At 37.9% G+C, this 12,205-nt stretch overlaps 1 protein-coding gene across 8 annotated transcripts in view; it reads left to right on the plus strand.

Annotated features, from left to right (window-relative positions):
• The window catches only part of WDR33 (WD repeat domain 33), a 124,865-nt gene that overhangs the window by 33,016 nt on the left and 79,644 nt on the right, over positions 1-12,205 (plus strand). The window contains exon 1 of one of the 8 annotated variants that reach the window (XM_064287334.1): positions 6,168-6,847. The exons of the other annotated variants lie outside the window; for them this stretch is intronic. The gene's annotated coding sequence lies outside the window, so the exon portion shown is untranslated. Of the gene's footprint in view, positions 1-6,167; positions 6,848-12,205 lie in introns of those variants that run through there. 8 annotated transcript variants of the gene reach the window in all.

Consider the following 12,205-nt stretch of genomic DNA (forward strand, 5'->3'; position numbering starts at 1 on the left):
ATTCAATATTTTTTGCCAACACCATAATTCAAAGGCATTAACTCCTCCTCGGTCTTCCTTATTCACAACCCAGCCTTCACAAGCATATGAGATGATGGAAAATACCATGGTTTGGTTCAGGGGCACACAAGAATTACCTTATGATCCAGCAGTTGCACTCCTGGGTATATACACTCAAGCAGGGGCTTAAACAGATACTTGTATAGCAACATTCATTGCAATATTATTGACAGTAGCCAAAAGGTGGAAACAACCTAAGGGCCCATCAAGAGATGAAAAAGTAAACAAAATGTAGTTTTTTATTTACATAAAATAAACAGTGGAATATCATTCAGCCATAAAGAGAAATGGAATTCTGATATATGCTGTGACATGGATGAACCTTGTCAGCATTATGCTGAGTGAAATATGTCAGTCAGAAAGGGACAAATACTGTATGATCTCAATTATATGAAATATCTCAAATAGTCAAATACAGAGAGACAGAAGTTTCCATTAGTGGTTACTAGGGGCAAGGGGGAAGAGGGAATGGGAATTATTGAAGGGCACTGAGTTTCCATTTGGAGCAATGTAAAATTTGGAAATGGGTAGTGGTGATGGTAGCACAAAATTTTGAAAGTTAATTAATGTCGGTGAATCATATATACTTCATGGCAAACTTTTCGTCACGTATGTTTATCGTAATAAAATTAAAGGAGGAAAATGCAAAAAAAAAAAAAAAAAAGGAGTTTTTACCTAATTAAAGTAGCAAAGATTCTTTAACACAGTGGGCCCTCTTGTGTATGATGGAAATAAGTGGTTCCGCAGAAGGAGCTTTGTGCACAAAGATGAGCCGTGCAGTCTTTTTTTTTTTTGAGCAGTGCAGTTTTGACTTTAATAGGATAAAATTAAAATATCCGACAATAAGACATTTAAGTAAATCATGGCATAGCTACTTAATGAAACACTAGCAACCTTCAGAAACATTTGCAAAGAGTTTTTTAATACAGAAAACCTTGAAGCTATAATTAAAAACCAGTTGTCATTGAGTCAGTTCTGACTCCTGGCAACCCCTTGTGTGTCAGAGTAGAACTGTGCTCCACAGGGTTTCACTGGCTGAGGTTTTCCAAGTATATCGCCAGGGTTTCTGAGGTGCCTCTGAGTGGACCTGAACCTCCAACCTTTTCGGTGAGCAGTTCAGCATGTTAACTTTTTGCACTACCTGGGACTCCTTAAGCTATAATTATTAAATGAAAAACAATAACAGGATAATAATTATGCATATGATCTAAAATTGTATGTGTATTTAACTAATAGAGGTACTTTTCTTTTTTTCCTCTCTTTTTCCAGATATTTTGTTATTAGCATATATTGTTTTTTCAGTGTAGTATGTCTTTCAAAATACAGAAATTTTGAATGGGCAGTATAAATTTGGCTCACATTTTATGTAATATGTGATAGTCATTGTCCGTAATAATATGACACTGAGATGAAAGAGGATCTTAAAGTACCTTCTAATAGTCAAGAGAGAGAGACTAAATTATGTGCAACATGCTTTTCCCTTATTCGTTCAGTATGTATCTGTTGGTACTTACTATAGTCTGGTCACAAAATGAAAAAGATTTCCTTATCTCCTTGTGGGATGAGACATCATAAAATCATAAACAAGTATTTGAGAAGCGTGAGAGAAAACAGGGGTGCCTGCTTGAAAAAGTGTGGTCACAGAAGGCCTCCCTGGAGAGATGATAGGTAACTGAGCCCTGAAGGATGAGAGGGGTCCAGCCATTAAAGAATCCAGAGAACAATACAGGAGGAGGGAACTTGATAATAGGTTTAAGGAAAGGAAAAGGTGCTAGTCTGGCAGGAGCATGGTGAGCAAGGAAGAGGGTGACACAAAGTGAGGCTAGAGAGTTTGGAATTTATTATAAAATATATTTTTTTGAAAATTGGTGTTGCATATATGGGTTCTCTTAGTCTGTTAAGCCAAGTGTTTCATTATATAATTCTCACCTGACTCTCTATGAGAACACAACATAGTGATCACCCATATACCCTTCATCTGCATTCAACTCTTGTTAACGTTTCGCTGTACTTGCTTTATATGTTTGTATCTTTTTTTTTTTTTTTGGCTGAACTATTTGGAAGATTCAGACTTCTAAAAATGTCAGTGTACATCATGTCTAAGAATAAGGACATTTAAGAAATAGCCGCAGTACCATTATCACACTAGAAAAATTAACAGTAACCAGTATTAACTAATATCAATTCTATATTTGAGTCTCTGGGTGGTGTAAACGGTTAAACACTCTGTTACTAACCCAGAGAAACCTTGGAAGAAAGACCTGGTGGCATTAAAAGTTCTTGTTGTATAGCTCACTCCACCTTGTATTGGTTACATGCTTAACATAAATCTTTGGAAGCTCCTGAATTATTATAGCATGTAGTTTGGGAATAGAAAGTACTGTTTGAGCACATGTGAAAAGGACAACTGTCAAGTTGTATTCCCCATGTAAAAGTAGTTTTGGTTAAAGAATTTCAAATAGACTAGAGTTAGAGCGGTGCGTGAACCTAATTGTCAGTGAGGATCCAGAAATAGTATATTGGACTGGATTCTCCATTGGAGGGACCCATATGTGGCATACCTATTGTTTTTCAGTCTTACAGAACTTCCACATAACTGTCCCAGGTATTGGTAGAAAATCGAATCCAACATAGAATTAGCAGCTGAATTGATATTTTTGTCAGTTGTAAATTAATACCATCTAGCAATTTTTTTTTTTTTTTTAATCATTAAAAGGAGAAGCTCTGGTGGCACAGTAGTTAAGTGCTTGCCTGCTAACTGAAAGGTTGGTGGTTTAAACTCACCAGCTGCTCCGCAGGAGGAAGAAGTGGCAGTCTGCTTTCATAAAGATTTATAGCCTTGGAAACTCTATGGGGCAGTTCTACCCTGTCCAGTAGGGGTCGCTATGAGTTAGAATTGACTCGTCAGCAATGAGTTGGGTTAGTCATTAAAGGAAGTCAGGTAGACCCTTTTGCTTTAGAAAGGCTGCATATATACTGTATGCTTGAATAGAAAAAAGTTTCCTGTATTTCCTAAGTTGATTGAGAGGATTTTAACTGTTTTTAAAAAATTTTATTTTGTTGTTGAGAATATGCACATCAGAACCCAAATTCACCAGTTTATGTACAATTCAGTGATGTTGATTACATTCTTCAAGTGTGCAACCATTCTCACTCTTCTTTCTGAGTTGTTCCTCCTCCATTAGCATAAACTCACTGCCCTCAAGGTTCCTATTTAATCTTTTGAGTTGCAGTTGTTAGTTCGATCCCATATGGATAGTTCTTAAAAGAGCACATTGCTCAAGGCAGATATTCTTTACCAGTTAAAGCAAACTACCGTTTGGTTCTAAGAAAACTTAAGGGAAAATTTTTGGTTTAAGGTTTAAAGATTATCTCAGGACAGTAGCTTCAGGGGTTTTTTCAACCAACATGGCTCCAGAAAGTCTGGATTCCATGAGAATTTAAAATTTTGTTCTGCATTTTCCCCCCTTTGATCAGGATTCTTAAATAGAATCTTTGCTCAAAATTTAACTGGGTATTTAATGCCTCAAATAATGAAACATTATCTGTGAAAGAATTTTTTTTTAATAAAACATGCATATGATATAAAATTCCATATGTACAAGACTGAATTTCTTCTGACCTTCACCCTAAGTCATCGAGTTTCCTTCTCCAGAGGCAGTCACTGGTACTATCTCTGATGTATCTTTCTAGAAACGATGTAAGTATATACAAAGGGTGGTGTGTTTATAGCATGCTTACTCCCTCCCTCTTTTCTGTCCATTCATCATCACAACCATGGTAGCCAACTACAGTAGTTTCATTTATTTTTTTATGAGATTTATATTCATCAAGTGAAAAGCATAGCTTGATCACTTTCATCAGTGAATTTGGAAGCTTAGAAATGGACTAAGTTTTAATATTATTTCACTTGAATAATACCTGATAATACCTTAAACTAGTAATACACTTTGTAAAATTTTTTCTGTGCTAGTTATTTAACCTTTGTAAGGCAGCAATTTTCAAAATGAGGTCAGAACTATTTTCATAATGTGAAGACATTAGCCCTTTTCATTGTGTTGACATTTACATTTATGGATAAACTGTAATGGATAACTGCTGGCGTCTTAGCATGATTCAAGGCACTGGCACCAAAATGTACTACTAGCCATTGTATGTTTTGCTTACCTCCATGCACTGGTAGTTTAAAAAAAAAAAAATGCCCATTTTACTTAAGTATGACATTGATAAAGTAGTAAAAATAATTTTATTAACTCTTGCCACTTGAGTACATATTTTTTAATATAATGTGTGACACAATAGGAAGTATGGAAAAAGCACTTCTGCTTATAGAAGTTAGGCAGTTCTCTTGAGGAAAAGACCTTATGTCACTGTTTGAGTTGTGAGCTTACTAGTCACTTTTTTATGGAACGAGATTTCTACTTGAAAGAATGACAGACTGTCCAAAAAGAAAGAGAAGACCCAAATTAACAATATCAGGAATGAAAGAAGGGATATCGTTACCGACACTACAGGTATTAAAATGATGATAAGGGAGTCCCACAAATGACTCTGTGCTCATAAGTTTGACAACTTGGATGAAATGGGTCAACTCCTTCAAAGGCACAAATTACCAAAACTCACTCAAGAAGAAATAGGTAACCTAAATAGTCATATCTATTAAAGAAACTAAATTCATGGTTAAAAATCTTGCAGCAAAGGAAACTTAAAGTCCAGGTGATTTCACTAGCAAATTCTACCAATCATATACACACCAAAAACCAAACCCAGTGCTGTCAAGTTGATTCCGACTCATAGCGACCCTATAGGACAGAGTAGAACTGCCCCATAGAGTTTCCACAGAGCGCCTGGTGGATTCGAACTGCTGACTCTTTGGTTAGCAGCTGTAGCACTTAGCCACTACGCCACCAGGGTTTCTTCCCAATCATGAAGAAATAATACTGTGTACAGTATCTTCCAGAAAACAGTAGCAGAGGAAACACTTCTCAACTCATTTTACGAGGACAGATACAAAACCAGATACAGCTATTACAAGAAAAGGAAACCACAGACCAATATCCCTCATGAGCATTGTTACAGATTGAATTGTGCCCCCCAAAATGTGTGTCACTTTGGCTAGGCCATGATTCCCAATAGTGTGTGGCTGTCCACCAGTTTGTCATCTGATGTGATTTTCCTATGTGTTGTAAATCCTACCTTTATGATGATAATGAGGGAATCAGCAGCAGTTATGTTAATTATGCAGGACTCAATCTACAAAATTAAATTTTGTCTAAAGCCAATCTGTTTTGAGATATTAAAGAGACAAATGAGCAGAGAGACAGAGGGACCTCATACCCCCAAGAAGCAAGAGCCAGGAGAAAAGCAGGTCATTTGGACCCAGGGTCACTGCTCTGAGAAGCTCCTTGACTGGCAAAGATTGATGATAAGGACCTTCCCCCACAGTTGACAGATGGAGAAAGCCTTCTCCTTGAGCTAGCACCCTGAATTCGGACTTATATCCTCCAAGACTGCGAGGGAATGGATTTCTCTTTGTTAAAGCCATCTACCTGTGGTATTTCTGTTATAGCAGCACTCGATAACTAAGACAAGCATAAATGCAAAAGTCCCAGCAAAATATTACTAAGTCAAATCCATTAATGTATAAAAAGGATAATGCATCTTAACGAAATGGGGTTTATTCTGGGAATGCAAGACTGGTTCAACATTTGAAAATCAATCAGGATAATTCCCCTTGTATTATGGATTGTATGGTGTCCCCCCAAAATACGTGTTGTAAACCCTAACCGCTGTACCTGTGGATAAGGAGCCTTGGTTGCACAGTGGTTAAGCACTTGGCTGCTAATGGAAACCCTGTGAAGCATTTCTACTCTGTGCACATGAGGCCGCCATGAGTCCAGATTGAGTCAACAGCAACTAACAACAATAGCTTACTTTTTTAAATCATTTATACATTAATAGTTTTTAAAATTCAATAAAAATTTATGAGATACAAGAGTATAATATAGTGAAAAGCCTGTCACCTGCTATTTAGTTTTTCTCCTCAGAGGCAACAAACATTATCAGTGTATACTTCAGAGATACCCTGGGTAGACACATGGTTTTTTTTTTTTTTTTTATCCCACCCTAGGAGCCCTTGTGGTGAAGTGGTTAAGCACTTGGTTGCTAACAAAAGAGCTGGCAGTTCGAACCCACCAGCCACCCTGTGGGAGAAAGATTTGGCAGTCTGCTTCCATAAAGATATACAGCCTTGGAAACCCTACAGACAGTTGTACTTTGTCCTCTAGGGTCCCTATGGGTCTAAATTGACAGCAGTGGGTTTTTTTTTTTTTAAATACCTGTGAGTGTAATTCCACTTGTGAGTAGTGTTTTCTTTGTTATGTTAATGAGGTTATGGCAGTGTTGTGTGTCTTACCCAATCACTTTTGAGATATAAAAAGAGCAGATTAGGCACAGCGAGAAGGAAGCACAGATTGGGGAAGATAGATGCCATGCCACATGAAGATCGCCAAGGCACCGAGGAACAGAAGCTGAAAGAGACAAGGATCTTCCCTCAGAGCTGACAGGGAGAAAGCCTTCCCCTAGAGACTGCGCCCTGAATTCGGACTCGTAGCCTCCTAAACTGTGAGAAGATAAATTGGTTTGTTTAAGCCGCTCACTTGTGGTATTTCTGTTTCAGCAGCAGTAAGAAATTCAGACACCATATTGACAGGCCAAGTGAGAAAAATGTACCATCATCTCCATCAGTGAAGAAACAGCATTTGACAAAATGTAGCCTGCTTTCATGGTAAAAACTCTTACAAACTGGGAATAGAAGGCGTTTTCCTCAGTCTGAAAAAAGGGCATATACAAGTGTTCAGCTAGCATTATACTTCATACTGAAGACTGAATGCTTTCCCCGGTAAGATGGGGGACAGTGCAGTCATGCGGGAGAAAAAGAAAAGGCTTTCAGCAGAGGAAGGAAGAAATGAAACTGCCCCTGTTTGCATTGTTATCTGCGTAGGAAATCCTGAGGAATCTGCAAAGAAGCTCCTACCCCATTGCTGTTGAGTTGATTCCAACCCACAGTAACCCTATAGGACAGGATGGAACTTCTCTGTAGAGTTTCCAAGGCTTTAATCTTTACCGAAACTGATTGCCACATCTTTCACAAAGCAACTAGTAGATTTGAACAACTGACCTCTTGGTTAGCAGCAAAGTGCTTAGCCACTGTGCCACCAACCAGGGCTCCTTAAAGCTCCTAGAACTAATAATAAGGTTATGGCATGTAAGGATGTTATGTAAAAACCCATTGTGCTTCTGTATACTAACAATAAACAATTGGAAATAGAAGAAAAAAAAAAAAACTACCATTTTAATAGCACCAAAAAATGAAATATTAGGTATAAATCAGACAGTGTGTACAGGATTTGTGTGCTGAAAACAGACAAAAAGAAATCTGACTGGAAAGATATATCGAGTTTGTCATTTTGAAGACTCAGTATTGTTAAGATGTCATTTGCCTTCAAAATTGATCCATCCCGACTGTCTTAGGTATCTAGTGCTGCTGTAACAGAAATACAAGTGGATGGCTTTAACAAAGAGAAATTTATTCTCACAGTTTAGGAGGCTAGGAGTCTGAATTCAGGGTGCCAGCTCTGGGAGAAAGGCTTTCTCTCTCTGCTGATTCTGGGGGAAGGTCCTTTTCATCAATCTTCCCCTGGTCTAGGAGCTTTTCAGTGTAGAAACCCTGGGTCCAAAGGACACCCTGTGTGCTCCAGTCACTGTTTTCTTGGTAGTATGAGGTTCCCCTCTCTCTTTCTGCTTGCTTGTCTCTCTTATATCTCAAAAGAGATTGATTTAAAACACAACATAATCTTGTAAATTGAGTCCTGCCTCATTAACATAACTGCCGCTAATCCTACCCATTAACATCATCGAGGTAGGCTTTACAACACATAGGAAAATCATATCAGGGCTCTACGGAAGATATACCCATTGCCATCGAGTCAATTCTGACTCATAGCGACCCTATAGGACAGAGTAGAACTGGCCCATAGAGTTTCCAAGGAGCGCCTGCTGGATTTGAACTACCATCCTTTTGGTTAGCAGCTGTAGCTCTTAACCACTGCGCCACCAGGGTTTCCCCAGATAAGATAATAGGAGTGGTAAATAAGTACCTGAAAAGATGCTCAACCTCGTTAGTCATTAGGAAATGCAAGTTAAAACCACAATGAGATACCACTGTTCATCTGTTAGAATGGCTTAGACTCAAACAAAAAATACCCCAATAAACTGATAACACTAAATATTAGTGACAATGTGGAGCAGTTGGAACTTTCATACTTTATTGATAGGAATGAAAAGTAGCACTTTAGAGAACAGTTTGGCAGTTGCCTATAAAGTTAAACATAAACTTACCATAAAAACAAAAAAAAATTATGACTTAGTATTTTTAATCCTAGGTATTTACCCAAGAGAAATGAAAACTTACTTTCATGGGAAAACCTACGTAGGAATGTTTATAGCGGTTTTTCAAATCTCCAAAAACTGGCAACAACTCAAGTGTTCCTTAGCTGTGGTACCTCTACAAAATGGAGTGCTGTTCAGCAATAAAGAGGCATGAATTATTGATACTGCAGTGGCTGAAAGGATCCCTGGAGGCTTGGCTGCTAACTGAAAGGTCGGCAGTTTGAACCCACCAGCTGGCTCCACGGGAGAAAAGACCTGGCAACCTGCTCCTGTAAAGATTACAGTCTAGGAAACCATATGGGGCAGTTCTAATCTGTGCTGTAGAGTCTCTGCAAGTTGTATTCCCCTCAGCAACACACAACAGCAGCAACAGTGGGTGAATCCCAAATGGATTATTCTAAACAGACAAAGCCAGATTCAAAAGGCTACACAATGTATGATTTTATTTATAGGATGTTCTGAAAACGGTAAAACTAGTGATGGGAAATAAATTAATGATGGCCAGGGGCTAGAGGAAGAGGATAGCTACAAAGGGGCAGCATGAGGCAGTATTTGAGGGTGAGGAAACAATTCTGTGTCTTGATTGTGGTGGTTGTAACATGAGTCTGTGAATTTGTCAAAACTCACAAATGAACACCAGAAAGTGAATTTCATAGTATGTAACTTTTTGAAATCTAAAAGAATGGCAAACTGTGGCATTCAGACTTAAGTAGATGGCACTCTCCCATGGAGCAGCTGGGCTGGTGGGTTTGAACTGTTGACCTTTTAGGTAAGCAGCCAAGTGCTTAATCACTGTGCCACCAGGGCTTCATTAAAAAAAAAAAAAGTCACTATCACTTTGATTCTGGCTCTATAGGAGAGAGTAGAACTGCCCCATAGGGTTTCCAAGGAGTGGCTGGTGAATTTGAATTGCGGACCTTTTGGTTAGCAGCTGAGCTCATAAACACTTTGCCATCAGGGCTCCATTAAGAATTAACAACAACAACAGTAAAACAAACCCATTGCCATGGAGTCGATTCTGACTCACAGCGACCCTATAGGGTAGAGTAGAACTGCCCCATGGAGTTTCCAAGGAGCTCCTGATGGATTCCATCTGCTGATCTTTTGGTTAGCATCTGTAGCACTTAACTGTTAACGCCACCAGGGCTTCTCTGAGTTGGAACTGACTGGACAGTAATGGGTATTAAGAATAAGGTGGTTCTCAAATACAGTTTGAGAACTTGCTGCTGTCAAGAAACTTGTCCAAGTGGTTCCCAGAGTTTACCGCATTTTAGAATCACTTGGGAGCTTTTGAAAATCCCTGGTGCCCAGTTCACACCCCATACCAGTTAAATCAGAATAAGGATGGGTGCCATTCATTAGTTTTTTTTTGTTTGTTTGTTTGTTTTTAATTGTGGTTTAGGTGAAAGTTTACAGTGCAAATTAGTTTCCCATTCAAAAATTTATACGCAGGTTGTTTTGTGATGTTGGTTGCAATCCCTGCAATGTGTCAGCACTCTCTCACTTTTCCTTTACAGTCTGGGTTCCCGTTGTGCATTCATCCTGTTTTCCTGACTCTTCCTGCTTTCTCATATTTGGTTTTGGGCAGGTGTTGCCCATTTGGTCTTACATACTTGATTGAACTAAGAAGCATGTTCCTCATGTGTGTTGGCATTAGTATTTTTAAAAGATTTCTAGTTCATTCCAAAATACAGCAAATTTGGGAACTGCTTACTTAGAGTCAAACCCAAATCTTTGAATTCCTTATTTATGATTTGGGACATTACTTTATGATTACTTAGCTTATCTAGAAAGCATGCAATAGTTTTTTCCCCTTTTGCAAAGACAAATTCAGTATTCAGGGAGAATTTGTCCAATTCTTATTGGTTGAAGTAGTTAAGTTAATGTATAATCCAGTCACCTTTTTTAAATGAAATTCTTACTGAGATAATTGTTGACTCACATGCAGTTATGAGAATAATAAAGGGATACTGTATACCCTACCCAGTTTCCCCCAGTGGTAACATCTTGCAAAACTATAGTACGTAGTACTTTATAGTACATTGATGCAGCCTAAGATCTTATTCAGGTTTCCCCCAGTTCTACTTGTACTCATATTTGTGTATTTGTGTGTGTAGGTCTATACAATTTTATCACATGTAGGTTGAGTATCAGACAAGCTATTTAACAGTCCCATCACTACAAGGGTTACTGGTTCTGTCCTTCCATAGCCACAGCCCAGCACCCCAGCCCATCCCTATCTTTTAGCAGCCACTAATGTGTTACTCATTTCTATGATTTTTTTTTTAACTTCAAGAATGTTATATAAATGGAATTATACAGTAACCTTTTGGATATCTACATCTGTCTGTCTGCTGCCATAGTCAAGATGCTGAATCATGTGAACTTTTAAAAACTACTTAAACAGCTTCCTTTTTATTTATTCTTTGAAAGACTGAATGGCCTCAGTGTAATTTCTGCTGATTTATTCAGGATTTGTGTTTATTAAAGGTTGGACAACGAAGAGAAATTGGGCCTGTTGATCATTTTATTAGTAATCTAATCTGTCCTTCAAGTAGATCCCCCCAATTTCTGTGACAGATTAAGCGTCAGATCTCTCTCAGGGTAGACTGTTCATCCTAGGACCTAGTGAATAGGAGATAATCTAAAGCAGAGGTCCCTAAACTGGAGTTCTGACCCTGGGGTCTAGGGCTGTGTTAATGGGATCCTTAAATCTTTTCCTATTTTTAAGAAGCTCTGCAGTGAACTATTTTTAAAAAGCTCTGCAGTGAACTATTTAATGTGTCGATAATTTGCTTTTGACGAGAATTCTGTCATTTCATTTAGGGAAAACGATTTTGTGCTCATCAGAAGCTATGATTAGTGGTTGATATGGTAGAACTTGATAATTGTACCAGACCCTGGTACCATAGCTACTTGCCAGCCAAGCACAAACCCATACTGAACAGATCTTATATGTTTGAACTTCTTTGGCTGTGGATACATAGTGGCAACAGAAATGGGAAATGAGAAGTGATCTTAAGTAGAAGATGCGTAAGTAGGAAACCTGGGCTTTCACCTGATGGTATGTTAACATTAAGCCATTGGCTTTTATATGGTTGACAGATTCACAAGAAGAAAATACTTTTTATCATGTGACCTGATATACACACAATTGAAACAGTAGTTGCACAAAACAGTTCTTTCCTTTAAAATGTGCAATTCAGGCTTATATATTGTCTTTTTTAATTATTAAAATCATGCTGTTTTGACAATTCCTAAGTGTGTATTCATGGATAGTAACAAGTTTTATTGCCTTGGTGATTGTGGTGGTGCCTGTTCATTATCCCACATTAGTTTCTAATTTAAGTCTTACCCCTTTCGTGAATCCCCTCTTAATTCTCCTATCCATTGTTGATCCAATTTTTGAGGTTTTGTTAGCCCTCGTGAACATTTTTTATTGCTTTAATTAAAGGTTTAATTCTATAAAAATGAATTATTGTTTAGCACAATTCTAAAGTGTTAAATATTGTAATGACTTTTAAGAGAAGTATTTATATTTTTTTCTATTCTCTTCAGCTGTAATAAAGTTTGGTAATTTCACATGACTAAGATTATGAAAGAAGTTATTTTGTGAGCAGTTGGGATAAGAAGTAGAATTATAAATGTAACAAAGTATTTTCTAATACTGTTACGAACTCATTGGAGAACTAAG

The sequence above is a fragment of the Loxodonta africana genome, chromosome 6 (assembly GCF_030014295.1).
Source record: "Loxodonta africana isolate mLoxAfr1 chromosome 6, mLoxAfr1.hap2, whole genome shotgun sequence".
Classification (NCBI taxonomy): domain Eukaryota; kingdom Metazoa; phylum Chordata; class Mammalia; order Proboscidea; family Elephantidae; genus Loxodonta; species Loxodonta africana.